Source organism: Manis javanica, chromosome 6 (genome assembly GCF_040802235.1).
Source record: "Manis javanica isolate MJ-LG chromosome 6, MJ_LKY, whole genome shotgun sequence".
Taxonomy (NCBI): Eukaryota; Metazoa; Chordata; class Mammalia; order Pholidota; family Manidae; genus Manis; species Manis javanica.
Window position 1 is genome coordinate 90,439,529 of NC_133161.1, and position 20,810 is coordinate 90,460,338.

The following is a 20,810-nucleotide window of genomic DNA, read 5'->3' on the forward strand; positions in this document are numbered from 1 at the left end:
ACACTGTCTGAAAGTTACATAACACTCCTTACACCACACTGGACAAAACATGGTTAAATAAGGACAAAGTAGAACTACAGAATATGGCCCATTAGAGGTGTGCATTGCTACTCCAAATAAACTTGGGAAGAGAGAGAATGACTATTGAGCAGGCAACCAATAGCTCTTCTGCAACTCACTAATGTTCTGTTTTTCTGATAAAGTCTATGTTGCTTTCCAGTAGTAGAGTCAAGTCAAGTGGAATATAAATAAAGAGTTTGGACATTGGCATCAGACTGGTTTAGCTTCATACTCATTAGGTTTGTGACTTTGGACAAAATACTTAACCCTTTTGAGGTTCTGTCTTTTCATCAGTAAATGGAGACTGTGACATCTACTTCATAGTGAAATGAGATTTTATACATATGCCAGATTAGAGATGACCAAATTTCTTTGGTATCCCTCATATTAAGAGGTAAAGTCCATATCCCTTCCTCTTTGAATCTGGGTGAGCTCTGTGTCTACTTTGGCCAGTAGATTATGGCAGAAGTGATGCTGTGGCCTCCAATCAATATTGCCCAGTGCTGGAGTTAACCTAATCACCCTAGGTTGAGTGACCTTCTGAGGAGTAGTACAGCACTAACTTGAATTATTCTTCCTTCCTAATAATTTCATATGGTATATTATTAGAAAAATAACCACATTTATACTCCCAGCTCCTACTTCTATCTCTTGGAACACTTGTTCTTGGAGGCCAGCTGCCATCTAAGTACAACTGCCCTGAGACCACAATGCTGTGAGAAGCCCAGGCCGTGGGGAGACCAGGGCCAACCAACACTAAAACTCTGAACCTGGGAATGAAGATGCCATCTTGGAAGTGGGTCTTCTAGCCCCAGCTGCCCCAGGGGATCCCATTTGGATCCTAGAAAATCACCCAGCAACAACTTTCTCAAATTCCTGACCCACAAAATCAAGAGCAAAATAAAGGCTGTCTTAAGCCAACAAGTGTGGAGGTAGTTTGTTACTACAGATAAGCAGAACAATGCACATAAGTACATGGTAATTGGGTGACTGTGGTGCTGACCTGGATTCCGGATTAGCAATAAGCACTGAGTGACTCTTTGGAAGCCCTTCAGCATGCTCATGCCCCATGTGAAAAACACTGCACATTCACAAAGGAGCACATACATTCCTCTATCACAGCTTTATATATTTATTGTTTTAATCCTACTGTTCCTATTTAGTTTCCTCTGTAATATCCTGTACTTTATTTTACACAATCAAAATACCCATGTTGAGCCAAAGTCCATTAAACTTCATTCACTTCCAAAGGAATTCATGACCAAAAAAAGGAGTAAGAAAAAAGGAAATAAGTTAGGAATCCCTGTTTGGGGATGGCAGAGCCACCATAAGAAAGGGACCTGGTTTCTTGAGTAACTGCATAAAGCACAGTCTCCTCCCTATCCACCCCCACAGACTCATAGTGGACTGTGATAGGAGCTTAACATAAATTTGTATTGTATTAAGCCATTGAGATTTTAGAGTTACATTATTTTGCCTACTCTTCTTACTACAGTGTCTAATTATAGAAGAACACATTTACAGCCATCAAAGAAAGCCTACCAGAAGGAGACTATGATAAGGATGGAAAACTTGAGCCAGGCTAATATAAAAAGATAAGAGGGACTTTGAAACCTGTAATTTGTTTCATGGGAACCTCCACCTGGGGCCTTGCTGCTCTGGAGTCCTTCCTTGCCCAAGTGCCACCATCTTCCCAAGGTGGACTCTTGGGCTCCTAATCTCCTGTTTGAGGCTGACCTCTGCCTCCTCTAGGCTGCTTCCAGGTTCTCTAAGGACTGGCCATTCCTCAGTGTTGGCCCCCTGCTGCCTTTGAGTACTGGCCTCTGCCTCTCCTTGGCTCAGGTTGGTCTCCTTAGCTTCACCCTGTGCCTCATTCTCTGCCTTGGCCTTAGGTCTCCTGGCCTGGGTCCCACCCAGCACCCAAAATGCACCCTCCCCAACATCACATGATGCCAGAGTTAACCCAGTTACCCATGGCTGAGTGAAATTCTGAGGGAGTCCAACACATATGAATTATTTTTCCTTTCTGCTAATTTCTTGGAGCAAATTAATTTAGAATATCATATTTATATTCTCAGCTGTTTTTGTTTTCTATCATATATTACATGAAAGAAAAAAACTACTAAACACCTTACTATATGTCAACCAATGTGTTAAACACTTTTGCATTTCATTTAATCACTGCCAAAAGACTCCTTTGATGGAGCTATTGTAGCTGCACATTTTCAGAAGAAAAGAATGATGCTCTGTAAGATTAAAGTTACAGTCTAAGGTCCCACAGCTCGTAGGAAGGTTAGCCGAGTGAACTAGGTTCATTTCATCTTAAAGCTCATTCCCTTTTCACCCTACAACATTGTCTCAAACCACCCCATTCTGGGCTATCATTATTCAAATAGGCAAATGGAATTTTAGGTGAGCCTGGGGAAAATAGAAAGTGTGAATGTACAGATCTGTCATAGGCTTCAGAATATTTCTCTCTTGATGACTTGAATCAGAACAGACATGTGCCCATCATTTGCCAATGAAATTAAAGTGATTAGTTGAACAGTAGTTCAAACTAATCATGGTAAAATTTAATAAGGGCAAAACTTCAAAAGGAAAAATACAAACACGCACTTTAGAAAGTTAATTCTGCATAAGCTTACTTAAAAATATTCTGAGGTTCACCATTTGCAACAACATGGATGGAGCTAGACGGTATTACACTCAATGAAATAAGCCAGGCACAGAAAGACAAGTACCAAATTATTTCACTCATTTGTGGAATATAACAACAAAGCAAAACTGAAGGAACAAAACAGCAGCAGGCTCACAGACTCCAAGAAGGGATTAGAGGTTACCAAAGGGGAGGGATGGGGGAGGTGGGTGGGGAAGGAGGGAGAAGGGGATTAAGGGGCACCATAATTAGCACTTACAATATAGGTAGGTCATGGGGAAGGCAGTACAGCACAGAGAAGACAAGTAATGAACCCATAGTATCTTACTACACTGATGGATAGTGACTACAATGGGGTGTGGGTGAGGGAACTTGATAATATGGGTGAATGTTGAAACCATAATGTTGCTTGTGTGCAACTGTATCAATGACATCTTAATTCAAAAAATAGTAAACATTATATGCTTAAATATAAAAAAGTCAAGAACTGGGTGAATAAATTTTGGCACATCTAAAAAAGAATACTCTGAGGTTCATAGTGACAGAGCAGAACAACCCTCATGATACATTTTGATCTTGATAATAGTACAGACTATTGTGCAGTTGTTCTGTAAAGTTTGATTCCAGGAGCTATTACCAAAATCACGCAGTGGAGAAGCCATGAAGTAACCTTTCCACTCTGCTCATCCTGGGTCAGATCGTCTTTGGATTGTGGAGCCACTCATGGTAAGTGATAGAGAACATCTTGGGCATATTCCAGAGGCAAAGCAATGACAATGATTACTTGGGGTAAAGAGTCTCATTAACAAAGCCCTGCGGGACCAGGTTTATGGAGCAGCAAAAGAGATCAGTGACTAGAGACTGAAATACCTATTTTTTAAATCCTATAGTAGAATTTCGGTTGGGAGAGGGGAAGCCCCTCCAAGCACTATACACACTGAAGTTGAGAATCTTTGTGCCAGTGGTTCTCAGCTTTAGCGGATGATAGAATCACCTGGACACCCACCCTAGCTATTCCACCCCAGGGCATCATACTTTTAAAGGCTTCCCAGGTGATTCTAATGGGGGACCAAGGACAAGAACCTCTGCTCTGTGGTAAAATATTAATGTACAAATGTTAACAAGCAATACAGCAGAAATGGGCTTATTAAGTTTGTGAAACACTTTAATTAGAATAATTCCTTAACATTCATTGTGAGTCACCCTTCCAGGATAAATGTACTTTATTTTGATAACAGTGATTTGGAGGAGGAGGAAAAGATGGCAGCGTGAGAAGTGTGGTGGAAATCTCCTCCCGAAACCACATATATTTTGAAAATACAGCAAATACAATGATTCCTAAAAGGGTGACCAGAAGAAAGAGTACACCAGCCAGTCTATATCTGGAAAAGTCAGCATCTCACGGAAAAGGGTAAAGTACAAAGCCACGACCGGGCAGGACCCCAGCACTCCCCCCACCTCAGCTAACTGGCAGGAGGAAAAGAATCAGAGTGGGGAGAGAGTAGAAGCACAGGACTGCTAAATAACCAGTCCTAGAAATGTGCACCAGGAGCACAGATGCACATTGCATGGTGCTATGGAGATAAGAGGAGCTGAAAAGAAAAGTCTGAGACTAAGACTGCAAACAGGTTCCCACAACCGGCTGCCCTGGGACAAAAGAAAAGCAGGTGCTTTAAAAGTCTTAAAGGGGCAACACTTTAACAGGTGGACAAAATCGTCCTAGCACACTCAGCACAGCACACGGGGAACTTTCAGGAGCTTCAGGCGCCCTATCCCCCTGCTTGTCAATGCAGCCCTGAGGACCCTCACTGCAATAAGCAGCCTGCCCTCCCTTCCTCAGTGCTGGCACATGCGTGCAAACCAGCTGTCCACACCATTCCTGCAGACCAGCTGGAGGGCAACCCTGCCTAAAGTAACTAGACAGCTTAACGCAGAGGCTTCTCCATGCATGCAGCTAACCAACCAAGACCGAGAGGTGGCTCCCTGTGTGCAGTTGACCAGCACAGACAGAGGAGATGGGCACAGAGACGGGGAGCCACAAAGAGGCTTTCTTCCTGCAGCAGAACACACACCGCTCACCTGTGACCTGTGACAGCATCCTAGGCCATACTGAGGGCCTCCCTGCCCACAGCAGCTTAGGGGATTAACCCAGAAGCTGCTCCCTGTGTGTGGATAACCAGCACAGACAGTGGAGACAGGCACAGTGACAGGCAAGCAGGAAGGTACTTTGTCCTCCCAGCTGACAGACGCACCACTCGAGAGCGACCAGTCCCATTGCTCCAGGACCATGAAAAGGCAGAAGAACCTTGCTCAATCCCAAATCCCTAAAACACCAGAAGAGGGTTCAGTGGGACTGAAATCACCAATCTTCCTGAAAAAGAATTCAAACTAAAAGTCATAAGCATGCTGATGGAGCTACAGAGAAATATTCAAGAGCTAAGGGATGAATTCAAGAGGGAGATAACAGAAATGAAACAAACAATGGAAGAATTTAAGAGCAGACTGGATGAAGTAGAAGAGACTGTTAATGGAAGAGAAATCAGAGAACAGGAATACAGAGAAGCAGAGACAGAGAAAGAAAGATCTCTAGGAATGAAAGAATATTAAGAGAACTGTGTGACCAATCCAAATGGAACAACATCCGCATTAGAGGGGTACCAGAAGAAGAAGAGAGAAAAAAAGGGATACAAAGTGTCTTTGAGGAAATAATTGCTGAAAACTTCCCCAGGTTAGGGAAGGAAATAGTCTCTCAGGCCATGGAAGTCCACAGATCCCCCAACACAAGGGAACCAATGAGGACAACACCAAGACATATAATAAATAAAATGGCAAAGATCAAAGACAAGGACAGAGTATTAAAAGCAGCCAAAGAGAGAAAAAAGATCACCTACAAAGGAAAACCCATCAGGCTATCATCAGACTTCTCAGCAGAAACCTTACAGGCCAGAAATGAGTGGCATGATATATTCCATGCAATGAAACAGAAGGGTCTCAAAGCAAGAATACTGTAATCCAGCAAAATTACATTTAAATTTGAAGAAGGAATTAAACAATCCAAGATAAACAAAAGTTGAGGGAATTTACCTCCCACAAACCATCTCTATACTATAAGTTAAAGGGACTGCTCTAGAGAAAATAAAACCACAGCAAAGGAAGTAGACTACCTAAATACTAACTAAATGCACAGTAAAATCAGCTATCCACCAAGTCAGTCAAGGGAAACACAAAGAGTACAAAATAAAAAACCTAACATATAAAGGGTGGAGAAGGAAGAAAAAGAAGGGAAAGAAATAAAGAATCACCAGACTGTGTTTATAATAGCATAATAAGAGAGTTAAAGTTAGATGGTTAGATAGTAAAGAAGCTACCCTTGAACCTTTGGTAACCACGAATTCAAAGCCTGCAATGGCAATAAGTACATACCTATCGATAATCACCCTAAATGTAAATGGACTGAATGCACCTAACAAAAGACACAGAGTAACAGAATGGATAAAAGAGCAAGACCCATCTATATGCTGCTAACAAGAGACACACCTTAAACCCGAAGACATACACAGACTAAAAGCCAAGGGATGGAAAAAGATATTTCATGCAAACAATAGGGAGAAAAAATCAGGTGTTGCAGTACTTCAAAACAGAGAAAATAACAAGAGATAAAGAAGGACACTACATAATGATAAAGGGCTTAGTCCAACAAGAGGATATAACCACTATAAATATATATGCAACCAATAAAGGAGCACCGTCATATGTGAAACAAATACTAACAGAATTAAAGGAGGAAATAGAATGCAATGCATTCATTTTAGGAGACTTCAACACACCACTCACTCCAAAGGACAGATCCACCAGACAGAAAATAACTAAGGACACAGAGGCACTAAACCACACTAGAACAGATGTACCTAACAGATATCTACAGAACTCTACACCCAAAAACAGCAGGATATACATTCTCCTCAAGTGCACATTGAACATTTTCCAGAATAGACCACATATTATGCCACAAAAAGAGCCTCAGTAAATTCAAAGATTGAAATTCTACCAACCAACTTCTCAGAACACAAAGGTATAAAACTAGAAATAAATTGCACGAAGAAAACAAAAAGGCTCACAAACACATGGAGGCTTAACAACATGCTCCTAAATAATCAATGGATGAATGACCAAATTAAAACAGAGATCAGGCAATATATGGAGACAAATGAAAACAACAGCACAATGTCCCACTTCTTGTGGGATGCAGCAAAGGCTGTTCTAAGAGGAAAGTATATAGCAATCCACGCCTATTTAAAGAAGGAAGAACGATACCAAATGAATAGTTTGAATTCACAATTATTGAAACTGGAAAAAGAAGAACAAATGAGGCCCAAAGTCAGTAGAAGGAGGATCATAACAAAGATCAGAGAAGAAATAAATAAAATTGAGAAGAATAAAACAATAGAAAAAATCAATGAAATGAGGAGCTGGTTCTTTGTGAAAATAAACAAAATAGATAAACCCCTAGCAAGATTTATTAAGACAAAAAAAGAATCTACACACATAGAAAGAATCAGAAATGAGAAAAGAAAAATCACTATGGACACCACAGAAATACAAAGAATTTTTAGAGAGTACTATGAAAAATCATATGCTAACAAATTGTACAACCTAGAAGAAATGGACAACTTTCTAGAAAAACACAAACTTCCAAGACTGACCAAGAAACAGAAAATCTAAACAGACCAATTAACAGCAATGAAATTGAATTGTCAATCAAAAAACTACCCAAGAACAAAACCTCCAGTCCATATGGATTCATTGCTGAATTTCATCAGACATTTAGAGAAGACATAATACCCATTCTCCTTAAAGTTTTCCAAAATATAGAAGAAGAAGGAATACTTCCAAACTCATTTTATGAAATCAGCATCACTCTAATACCAAAACCAGGCAAAGGCCCCACAAAAAAAAAGAAAATTACAGACCAATATCCCTGATGAATATAGATGCAAAAATACTCAACAAAATATTAGCAAACTGAATTCAAAAATACATCAAGAAGATCATACACCATGATCAAGTGGGATTCATCCCAGGGATGCAAGGATGGCACCACATTTGAAAATCCATCAACATCATCCACCAGATCAACAAAAAGGACAAAAACCACATGATCATCTCCATAGATGCTGAAAAAGCATTTGACAAAATTCAACATCCATTCATGATAAAAACTCTCAAGAAAATGGGTATAGAGGGCAAGTAGCTCAACAAAGTAAAGGCCATATATGACACACCCACAGCCAACATCATACTTAACAGTGAGAAGCTGAAAGCTGCCGGAGTCCAGCTCCAGTGGGGGGATGTGAAGCCCAAAAGGATGAGATGGAGTTGGTGCATGGAGAGATAGGACACAGAGTCAGATGGAGGTGGTCTTTCGACAAAGTGCCGATGACAGCTTTATTTATACCATTTTGCACAAGGATATGATTATTTTTTATTGTTCTGTTGATTAATTGGTATAGGCCGTTGATTAATAGGTATAGGCAAGCTTTTTTCTTTCTTTTTCTTTCTAATCTATTCATGGTTGGTCAAGTGTTAGACAGGTGATCTTTTTCTGTTCCTTGACCGAAACTTTTCCTAGCAACATATACTCTATTATGTTTCTTGTTTCTATGCAAAGCGGTTTCTAAATAATGCATGTGACCACAGAAACATGCAGCATGTAGCAGTGACTATGGAGTCTATCAGCTCAGGGTGAAATACAAGTCACTCACTACCACAGTTAGCTAGGCAGGTATTATCATCTATATTTCTAATGCAATTGGTACATTTTATTTCCTCATAATATTTATTCTATCGTAGGTAGATGCAAGATAAAGATAGAAAGCATGATTTAGTGCTGTAAGAAGGCAAGTGTAGATGATCAGGTCTGTGCCTATAGACTAGGTATTAATCCAAGCCAGACAAGGGCAACAAAACATCCACAGGTGTAGACAATTTCTCTCAAAACTGGGGGGGGTTAGGTTCAAAGCCTCACCTCTGTTGGCCCCCATTTTCTCACCTGATGGCCCCCCTGCGACTGTGCCTGTCTTAGGTTGTTCCTCCCTTGAGGAATCTTACCCATCTCTGGCTAACCAGCCATCTTCCGGGGCCATACAGGGAGATGTAAAGCTGGTAAGTGAGAGAGAAGTAATATTCTTTGAAAAGGTTAGTTTTTCACTTCTTTGCAGATTTATGCTCCGTGGCTTCTATGCCCAGCACTTGTCTAGAGGTATCTTTACCACTTGGAAGAATTATGGTACTTGGTAATTTCCTGTATGAGGCACGAATTCTAGTAAAGGGCTGTAATTAGGAAGGAAGATGAAAAGCTATAGAAGTAGCAGAGGGAAGAAAACATGAGAAGATTAAGTGTCAGACAGGGTTATTCCATTCAGTATTCCCATATAGCTCTATTTCTCTAATTTTCCTATAAAACTCTTCATCACTAATTTCACTAGCATTAAAAATAAGGGGGGCATTCCTACTTAGGTGGAGATGGGGTAGTCAATGTTTTACTGACTGCAGGTTTTGGTATTTTATGCCAAGATCGCCATCTGGCCCCTGCGTGTTCTATTCTTCAGGAGCACTGTCCTGAAAAGCTTTTGGGAAGTTTATGTTCTCCTCCTTTCCATGCTGCTTATCAAAGGTTAGCTTAGTCTTTGGCAAAAATGCAAGCAAAAGCAAAGCCAATAGTATAATGGAGAATAACAAAATCAAGGTGGGTAATAGGGGGAGCCAGCTGTGAAGGCCCCTGCTTTGTGGGGGTCTTCCTCCAGCCTGAGCTTTGCTACACAGCTTGAGTAGCATGGCTCCTGCCAGAAAGCTCTTCCTTAAAGATTGGTAACAAGATAAGGATGCTCACTCTCCCCACTGTTATTCAACATAGTACTGGAGGTCCTGGTCACGGCAATCAGACAACACAAAGAAATAAAAGGCTGGCAAGGAAGAAGTTAAACTGTCACTATTTTCAGATGACATGATATTGTACATAAAAAACCATAAAGAACCCACTCCCAAACTACTAGATCTAATATCTGAATTCAGCAAAGTTGCAGGATACAAAATTAATACACAGAAATCTATTGCATTCCTATACACTGATGATGCACTAGCAGAAAGAGAAATCAGGAAAACAATTCCATTCACAATTGCATCAAAAAGAATAAAATACTTAGGAATAAACCTAACCAAGGAAGTGAAAGACCTATACCCTGAAAACTGCAAGACACGCTTAAGAGAAATTAAAGAGGACACTTACAAATGGAAACGCATCCCATGCTCTTGGTTAGGAAGAATTAATATTGTCAAAATGGCTATCCTGCCTAAAGCAATCTGCAGATTCAATGCAATCCCTATCAAAATAACAACAGCATTCTTCAACAAACTTGAACAAATAGTTCTAAAATTCATATGGAACCACAAAAGACCCTGAATAGTCAAAGCAATCCTGAGGAGGAAGAATAAAACAGGGGGATCTCACTTCCCAATTTCAATCTCTACTACAATGCCACAGTAATCAAGACAATTTGGTACTGGCACAAGAACAGACCCATCGACCAGTGGAACAGAATAGAGAGTCTAGATATAAACCCAAGCATATGTGGTCAATTAATACATGATAAAGGAGCCATGGATATACAATGGGGACATGACAGCCTCTTCAATGGCTGGTGTTGGCAAAACTGGACAGCTACAAGTAAGAGAATGAAACTGGCTTACTGTCTAACCCCATACACAAAAGTAAACTTGAAATGGATCAAAGACCTGAATATAAGTCATGAAACCATAAAACTCTTAGATGAAAACATAGGCAAAAATCTCTTCATACCAACATGTGCAACTTCTTCATGAACATATCTCCCTGGGCAAGGGAAACAAAAGCAAAAATGAACAAGTGGGACTATATCAAACCAAAAAGCTTCTGTACAGCAAAGGATGCCATAAGTAAAACAAAAAGGCATCCTACAGTATGGGAGAATATATTCATAAATGACATATCCAATAAAGGGTTGACATCCAAACTACATAAAGAGCTCATGGGCCTTAACAAACAAAAAGCAAATAATCCAAGTAAGAAATGGGCAGAAGACCTGAACAGACAGTTCTCCAAAGAAGAAATTCAGATGGCCAACAGACACATGAAACGGTGTTCCACATTGCTAATCATCAGAGAAATGCAAATTAAAACCACAATGAGATATCACCTCACACCAGTTAGGATGGCCAACGTAGAAAAGACTAGGAACTACAAATGCTGGTGAAATTGTGGAGAAAGGGGAACCCTCCTACACTGCTGGTGGGAACGTAAATTAGTTCAACCATTGTGGAAAGCAGTATGGAGGTCCTTCAAAAAACTAAAAATAGAAATACCATTTGACCCAGGAATTCCACTCCTAGGAATTTACCCTAAGAATGCAGGAGCCCAGTTTGAAAAAGACAGATGCACCCCTATGTTTATCGCAGCACTATTTACAATAGCCAAGAAATGGAAGCAACCTAAGTGTGCATCAGTAGATGAATGGATAAAGAAGATGTGGTACATACACACAATGGAATATTATTCAGCCAGAAGAAGAAAAGAAATCCTATCATTTGCAACAACATGGATGGAGCTAGAGGGTAGTATGCTCAGTGAAATAAGCCAGGCAGAGAAAGACAAGTACCAAATGATTTCACTCATCTGTGGAGTGTAACAACAAAGCAAAAAGTGAAGGAACAAATCAACAACAGACTCACAGAAACCAAGAATGGACTAACATTTACCAAAGGGAAAGGGACTGGGGAGGGTGGGTGTAAAAGGAGGGATAAGGGGAATAAGGGGTGTTATGATTAGCACACACTTAATGTAGTGGGTGGGGGGCACACAGAAGGCAGTACAGCAAAGAGAAGACAAGTAGTGACTCTATAGCATCTTACTACGCTAATGGACAGTGACTGTAATGGGGTATGTGGTGGGGACTTGATAAGGGGAGGGAATCTAGTAACCACAATGGTTGCTCATGTGATTGTATATTAATGATACCATAATAAAAGTAAATAACTATTTAAAAAATGAAAAAAAAAGTAACTTTTCTGCTCTGGGGGCAAAGACCTGAGACTCAGAGTCATTGTGAACAAAAGTTATTCTTTGCTCTGTGTTCTGGAGACTTCACTAGCCCTTTATTGTAGTTTTTCTCACAAGGTGGCTCTGAGGGATGGCAAATGAAAATATTACAGTTTAAACAATTGTCTGTGTCAGAGAATGACCTGAGTCCCTTGGCCCTCAACTGTGGTCTTCCTCTCCTCTGTGGTCCTGCATCATCTTCAACTTCAGGTACTAAATCTGATCACTGGAATTGCACGTGATGAATGCAAGTTTATTTGCAGATATATTTGATTAGGACCCAGAAACAGTGCTTTTCCAGAGGGGAAATGCTGTGAAAGTCAGCAGGTAGAGTAGGCAATTGTTCTATAGCAGAATAGGGCCAGTGGCTGCATCTGATGTTAGCCATTTGTGCCTTAGATGAAATTTGAGTCCATTGCCACGGATCTTTGCTTTCTGGCCCTTATCTGAGTGTGCAGTGACCTTAATTGGACCCTGAAGGTATTTGACTGAATTTCTGCTAGAGGTTCTTTCCTTACACTCATGAAATGATAGTTTAGGTAATTATTTTCTTTCTCTATAGATGCAAAAATTCACACATTGTCTTTTTTTTAATTGTGGTAAAATACACATAAAATATACCATCTTAACCATTTTAAGGGTACAGTTCAACAGTTTTGTACATTTACATTGTGCAACCAATCTCCAGAACTCTTCATCTTCCAAAACTGAAGCTCTAACCATTAAACAACTTCCCATTCTCCCCTACCCTTAGCTGCACATTACCCTTTGAACATGAGAGTGATCAGTTTAATCTACTCTTTATATAGTTCCCTAAAATTCACTGGCCTACAAAGTTTTACTTGGTGTTAACCACACTTGCTAATGCAGGCTTATTAAATCAAAATATGTTCTTTCTTCTTCATGGATCTATGTATCACTGAGCCAAGAAACTATATACTACAAAAGCAAGTACATTCTTGTTTTTCTTTAGATAAAATGTCCATTCAAAATAGAATAAAAGTGGGATACTATAAGCTGAATTTCTCTTGAGTGAAAATTTAAAAGTTTGATATTCCTGAGCTAAGAAACTCTCGAATGTTGGTGGGAGAGAAAATGGATTCAATATGTTAGACAATATCTATCAAGATAGAATGTAGACATCTTTTCACCAGCTATTCGATTGCCAAGCCTTAACAGATACATTCACAAAAATTAAAAACAACTTAAATGTTAATCAATAAGGAACTGGTTAAATACTTATAGTACACTATGTAACGAACTATTATACAACTCTTAAAAATAATGTGATAGGTCCATGTGTGCTGACATAGGAAGATAGACTAATATATTATTAAATGAAAAATTCAAGGTATAATGGAATTGTTGGGGTTTAGTTTGTTCTCCTCAGTTCTTGTCCCCACCACAAAAAAGAATTGAAGGGTAGAGACACAGTAGTGAAGCAGAATGAAAGTTTTATTTGAATACACTCCAAGGGAGGAGGAGGTCAGACTCAAAGGTAGACAAAGGCAAGTTTACTTGAATATAGCAGAGAGGAAGGAAAAACAGAGGGAGGAAAGGGAAGCTCAATGAACTCCTGCTTCACATAGGGCACCTCCCCTGCCAACTCATAAAGCCAGTGTCACCTGGCATTCAGTGTCTGCTTGAACCTGCATGGTGTGGGGACTGAGTCCCTAACCACTCCAGGATTTGGGGGAGCTGCAGAGCGCTCGATGGAGAAAGATTATGTTCTGAGAGTTTCCCAAGGAAAGGAAATTTTCAGGCAGGCTACTACAGAGCATGATCATATAGCTGCAGTCTTGTGAAGCCCAAATCAGAGCTGTCAGAAGCCCCTCCCTACTTATCTGAAATAGAACAGAGAGAGTGACACACTAGAGGAAAGGCAAGTGTGGGCAACCTCAGAGAGGAGGCACACGTAAGGGTGTAGGTTCTGGGACTTTCTGAGTAAGGGTTTGCATAAGGCATGATACATACAGGTGATTCATAATTTCTTTGAAGTTTTGTCTTACAAATAGGGTGTTTTAGGTGACTGTGTTGGCCTGGATCTCAACATTCTTTGCCCATATAGGCTTGTTTATACTTCTGAGGTCTGTTTCCCACCCTGGTTACAAAGTTATTTGATTGAGGGGCAGGAAGAAAAGGAAAAAAAAAAACAGTATATAGGTTAAGTTAAAGAATAAAACAGGCCTTTTTTGCAGGCCAAGTACATTTTACAATGGCAGGATCTAATTGGTACAATGAAGACATGGGCTGCACTAGGATGTTTTCCTTTACCTGGGAAATAGCTGGACATTCCAGATTGCTCCTTGCCTTTGGAACTTCAGCTGATTAACTCATTAACTCTGAGTCATTTCTGGCTCTCTAGTTTTATCTGGTTAACTTTGAGTCTTTTTTAGTGGGCTTTACTGGCTTTATTCTCTTTCCACCAGTTCATGTCTATTTTTCTGCCTAACAGAATGACATAAACCTTTTGTGAAAAAATTCAGGATCATACACACACACATGTATACATGTTGGTGTCTGGGGATATATTCCCTTTTCTGGGAGGACAAATGTTAACAATGGCTTCTTTGGAGATATAGGCTGGTGGTTATGGAGGGGTGGAAAAGGGAAGAAACATTTATTTTTCATTTATACCTCTCAGCGCTATTTGAATTTTAAAACCACATGCTTGTATTACTTTTAAACTTTTAAAAATGTCAACTGAGTTATATAGTCAGAGGCTTTATGGGCTATTTGAATTTTAAGCATTTTCTCTAGAACAACAAGTATATTAAAAATAATCTCTGGGCTGCTCACCTCTGCAGCATGCCCACACTCCCTCCCTGGGTGTGTTCTTTGCTTTGTTAACCTATTCTTTGCTTTTACCTGGTTGACCTGCAATGAATCCTTTCTTGATCAGAGTCAAGAAAGAGGGGTGAGAAAGACCCTTCCCTGGAACATCTTTTTGGTGCCACGATTAGGATACTTTCCATGAGTTTTTCCTTACCGTCTCCAACTTCCAACGTGCATGCAGTAGGCAGCAGCAGCTCACCCTGGGTGAATCCACACATGCCAACTGGGTTATTCTCCCCTATTTCCTATTAACAGTTGAGTCTCTTGGCTGAATTCTTTCCTTCAAGGATACAAGAACTGAGGAACTCCATAACCCTCTACCTTCAGATGTGAGTATGTCACGCTCTGCTGTCCAGGTGGAGCAACCAGTCAAACACCTTATGCTGTGTTCTTGCCTTTGTGGATGGGTGTCCCCGCATTGCTTTTGTTTTCTTTCCTTGCTACCATGCACTCTGCACCTCTGGGTCTATTGCAGGGCCTCGTCATACCATTGCTTCTTTTGTTCATTTATCAGAGGTGAATGTAACTCTGGGGGGAATATATTTTCCCAGCCTAGGGCAAAATACTTTTTAACCAAAATTAGTTAAAGCGAGAAATAAAGTGGGAGAACCTGTTTATTGTTTATGAGCAGTCATCCACTTCTACTTGCCTGTGTCTCTTGCCACCCCACTGCCTTACCCAACCTCTCTGGTCCAGATATGCCCTTGCACACCCTTGTAATTCTCTATTGATATGGAGATGGACTACTTCTCTCCACCCCTTGTAAACACCTATTGATACAGAGATGCACTAAGGCCAGGTGAGAGACTCTGGGAATATTGCTATTTTACCCATGGTTCACCCATCCTCCCAAGGTCCTCACCCTTTCCAGACCCTTACCCATGGTCTTGTATTATTGTTGCAATGGTCCCCAATACTGAACTCTCAGACAAATCTCATCCTCTTATCTTTTTCCAGCATGTCCATTGCCAACACTGGACTTTCCCAGTGATTTCTTCTTGGTAGACTCTGTTGTTGGGTTTCTTCTTCTTCCCTGGTAGAAACTACCCTAACCATTTGGAAAGAAGCTGTTACTCTTTTTAAGTTCTTTCTTTATCTTTTACCCACTTCTGCAATCAAACTGTGCATCTCGAGATTTCTTCCTATTTCTCTTCTCCAGGCCATACATAGGTAAGATTAACTATTTCCATTTCTCTACTGACCCTAACTGTGCCCCTGACTGGTCTGACACTGTTTTTCCACCAATTACCTAGACAAGGGAACCAGACTGCACCCTCATCTACCTTAATCCCCTCAATCCTTTTCTCTCACTTTCTGTTATGACATTAGATAGGCAGTGCCAAGGGAGACCATCAGAAAGAGTTCTTTTAAGCCAGGAGAAAAATTTCTGGTCAGTTGAAATCATAGCTCCCATTGCTTCCAGGTGTATAAGAAATTTCAAGTGGTAATTTTAATAAGGTGTCTTCAAGAAAAGACTGGTCCTCCTCTGAAGGCATTTGTTGGAGATACAATCCTTAGGCTTCTCCTAAACCCTCAGCCACAAATCCTTTTGGGATGCTGCCCCTGGACCACATATGACGATTGCCCTCCCAACTACCATCCTGAGGTATTGGACCTACAATCATTATCCTTAAGAGAGTATTCCGGCAGACCATCCCAGCCCCAGTGGCTCCACATCAAATCCTTAAAGAGACCTGATGGGTCTTCTAGGAGAATTCCCTAAGGCACTGGCATTAGTGGTCCCTGAGGCACACAGACAGACTTGCTGAACCAGTGCCTCATTGGCTGGGAGGATCAGGGGATGCCCTCTTCTTCTAAAGTCCAGGTTAGGATTTCAGTACACCACAAATTCCTAATCTCTGTATTTCTCTTACAGATGGGTAAGTAGGTCTCCACCACCACCCTCCCATTCCCCATTGGGCTGCATCTTCAAAAACTGGTCTGTCTTTGACCCTGCTACATTTAAGAAAAGGAATTTAGTTTTCTTTTGCAATATCACTTGGCCCCAGTACAAATGAGGAAACCAAGAAGAATGACCCCTTAATGGAAGGCCCCCTATAACATGGTCCTGTAATTAGACTTATTTTGCAAACATCAAAGCAAAATGGAGCGAAATCCCTATGTCCAGTTCTTCTTTGCCTATGCAAAAATTGTAAAGTAGATTCTGTTCTCTTGGCTGTGGTGGATCTACCTCCCTCCCCAGCCCCTGAATACTGCCAGACCACCCAGCCCTAATTCTCCTCCACAGAGCATAAGAAGGACTCTCAATCCCCAGCAAGTCCATCAGTCCTTATTACAGAAAAACTAAAACAAATTTAGGCTATTAGTAAACATATTTTGTATTTACTGAAAGATCGTACTATGAAGAAGCACGTTTCTAAAAATTATGAAACATATTCATAAATTTGCCAACCTAAAGAATGCTAGTGTAAGGGTTTACAATTGCTTACTTCTTAGCTTTCACTGAAAACTAAGGCTTCAAAGGGTTTTAAGTTCTAACTAAGACTTGTTTCACCTGAGGGTTTCAGCCCCAGGCAAATTCACTATGGATTCAGCAAGAACAAAAAATGACAACGAAAGTTGGGTGTAAAAAGGGACTCATACCAAGCTTTATTCTCATGGTGGTAAGTCAAGCACTGAATCACGTCTACCTCCGCATGCAGCATGCCCATCTCAGTCTCTGTCTCAGCTCCAGCTTCTGTGCTGGCTGCAGCTTCTGCCCCAGGAGCTGTCTCTACTCCAGAGCCTCTGGTTTCTTGCTGCCCAGTCTCTGCTCTCTTCACTAGGCTCTGCTTTTAACACAGGGGTAACTCCTTTATAGCAGTACAGCAGTAATGGCTTATTGCCAACAGGTATGCAAACATGTACCGGCACAGTAGGCTAAGTATTACCTCAGCACAGGAACACGATGGATATCAGGTGAGGATCCTGGCCATGGAACTTCCACTTTCCCTACAGACTTCTTGAAATTATACGGGAAACACCTCTGCATGCAAGAAAAGATGGGTGTTCTAGTAAGAGAAGGTATAAGAAATGGAAATGCATTTTTTTTGAGGGGAAAGAAGGTAATTTTGTCCTAAAGTACAGCTGGTTATTTGAAGAGAGAAAACTCCAAAGGTGAAAAGAAAGTTGTAGGTTTGTGGAAGGAGAATTAAATGTGGTCATGCTATGTGAGATCAAAATAAATGTGTTTTGATATCAAGTACACGGCAAGATTAGAATTTTGTTTTCTGTTTGTTAAAGGACGAACTTTTCTTGAACAATTGGTCTGCTCTTAATATTAAGAGATATTGGAGGGTTTTACTAATTGTTTTATCAGAATAATTTCTTGTGCTTCATATTGTCTAAATCAGGTCTTAGGGTACTTAAAAACAATCTCAATATTTAAAGAGCTAAACTTTGCTAAACTGTTATATATTACACAAATAACCAAATTCCCTTGTCAATTGCCTTATGATGAACTCTCATCAGGTATTTAACCATTGACATTTTAAGTCTTTTGTCATTTGTAGATAGTTTTACCCTGAAAGTAGTAGAAAAATTGGATTCAAGCAGAACAAGAATTAGTTACATAAGACTGAGTAACCTGAGGAGGATGATTTTAATTTTTATGGATTTGTTTCAAATGTTTCCAATCTTTTTAAAAAATGTGTTTTTAAACTCTCTTAAGCTAACTTACACAATTTAGTAAATTGTACCTTTATACACAGAACTGAAATATTATCTCTCTCTCTGTACCTGATCCCTCCAAAATTTGGAAACTCTTGAGTTTTTTATATTTTACGGCAGTATATTTATTTGCATAAGTTCAATAAGAATCTGCTCTCCTTGTAATAGGACACAATTGAAACATTGTTTATATTACTAAGGCTTTGGCTGGAATGTCATATTTGAGAGAGACATGCATAGACTCAGATATGATCAGACAGCTTTGAGGAACTAAGGTTGACTTTATGGAGTCAGCAAAGCCTCTTGGAAGAACTGGCCTGGAACCTTGCTTACAGGGTTCCCAGCAGCCTTACCCGGTAAGTAAGGAAGGTCACTTCCTGGCAGGGGCAAGAATCTCAGAGTATCTTTGGAGGCCTCGAGAAGAGAGGAATTCACCCTAATTTACAAGTACTGCAGGTGAAACCTGATGGCAAGCTCCTGGCTTGGCTTCCCTGACCTCAAGAGGCCTTTGACAGTTCAATCTGAAATTCCTTATGAAAAATTTCAGCAAAGCACATTTAAAAGAGCCTATGTGATCAGTTGCTGTTCTTCCTGCACTTATATAAATAATCAGGCTAAGTGTTTTGAAGCCAAACTTATCTTACAAACAAAGTAGTCTTAGTACAATTACCCCTAATAAAAATGAGGGTGATTTTAGAGAGAAAAGAATTATGTTTCAATAGTACACCTTATGATATTAAATTCTACAACTGGTCATTGTAAAATGTACTGGATCCTGAATTTTGATTTCCTTGAAATATCTAGCTATGAGTCCCAAATATTTCCAATTTTCACCCATCATTTCAGTCAGGGTTTTACAATCACTCGTCCTCGTATTCGGCCATGCATTCCTCATCTCCTTGTCAAGTTTGTTTCCTCCAGATTACAGAAAATCCAACTCCAGATGTTGCTCAGACAAGGACTTCAATCTACCCTTAACACTAATGAAGACATACATCAGCAACCCCACAACCTCACTGCATCCTCCTTTTACGTGCCCTTGTGCATCTTGGCCACTGCTGAGACAGCTCCGTGACCCCTCCTCTCCCTGACAGACAACAAGGAACTTCTGGGCCCCCAGGTAGTGTCACGCCTCCTCAGCAGGAAGCACCTACAGAAGAATGACAGACATTCATTTTCCCTTGAAAGATTTCAAGGGTCCACATTCCTTTTGATGCTACAGTAAGTAGATAGCCGGACATTAGCGGGGAGAGTGTTGGGGACTTGGGCCAGGGTTTATGTTCCATGTAAACTGTTTTCTTGGGATGTGGGGAGGGAGGACATAGATACCAGACATGCCAAAACTGATTTGTTCCAACATGGAGGAGAAATAGACCTTCACTTCTCCTCGAAGTATTACAGGTTAATTAGCATACTAAAAATCAAACCCCTTGGCATCATGACAGTTCTGAGGAAGACCATCTAAGGACAAAAAGGGGGCGTCACCCTGCTTCCCAGAAATCCCCTCCCTATTCCAAGAAAACCCCACCTAGCCCAATGAAGATTCCATGCCTGCTGCAACTCCAGCTCTAAGACCACTCAACCCAAGCCCCACCATGCTGCTCACCTCTGCAGCATGCCCACACTCCCTCCTTGAGTGCATACTTTGCTTTATTAACTATTCTTTACTTAGAAGATAAATAAATAAAAATAAAAACAATCTATCCATTTGAAAGGCAAAATAAAACATAATGAGATTTTATTTCATGCCTTAGATATTTAGGCAAATAATTACTTTCATGATTAGTTTAAGTCATATAGTCTTCCATGGTTCATGATCAACCAAACAAACCAAAAACCCCTCTTTATTTTCTTTTTGACAAAAGATTAAATGACATTTAAAAAAATGCCCTTAGTTGTCTCCTTGGTGCTCTGAAACAGTCTTTGTAGAAGCTTTGTAATTTTATTTTTTAAGGCTTTAGTGCAGGATTCAACATTTTCTATAGATTTTGCTTAGAAAATTTCACTCTAAGCTTCTGTTGTTCCATTGACTAGACTATAAAATGTATGGATTCCTCAGCGTCTGAGACACTTGAAGATCCTGTTCTTATAAAATTGCTTCATTTTCTTTTCCCAGTCCTGGGAGGTAAGCTTTGTTGTAAGTGAAAATATTTTGCTTTTCTCAGGACAAAGAGACACAGTTGTACCATTCATACTCTGACACTCAGTGTAGTAGAACAAGGGGTCCTCCCACCCCTGGCAACAAGCTCAAGATTTCCATATATATCGTGTACCAAAAGTTAGACAAGAAGATGTTTCCCTTTTTCTGTTGGGAAAAGACTTGTGATATTAATTTTCTGGATATTATATTAACATAATGTATCTCTGTACATGTTGAGCAGTTCCACGAATCAAAGCTGTGATAAAAGTCAACTAATAAGCCACAACCGTTGTAACAGACCAGTTCTTAGTGACATTTTT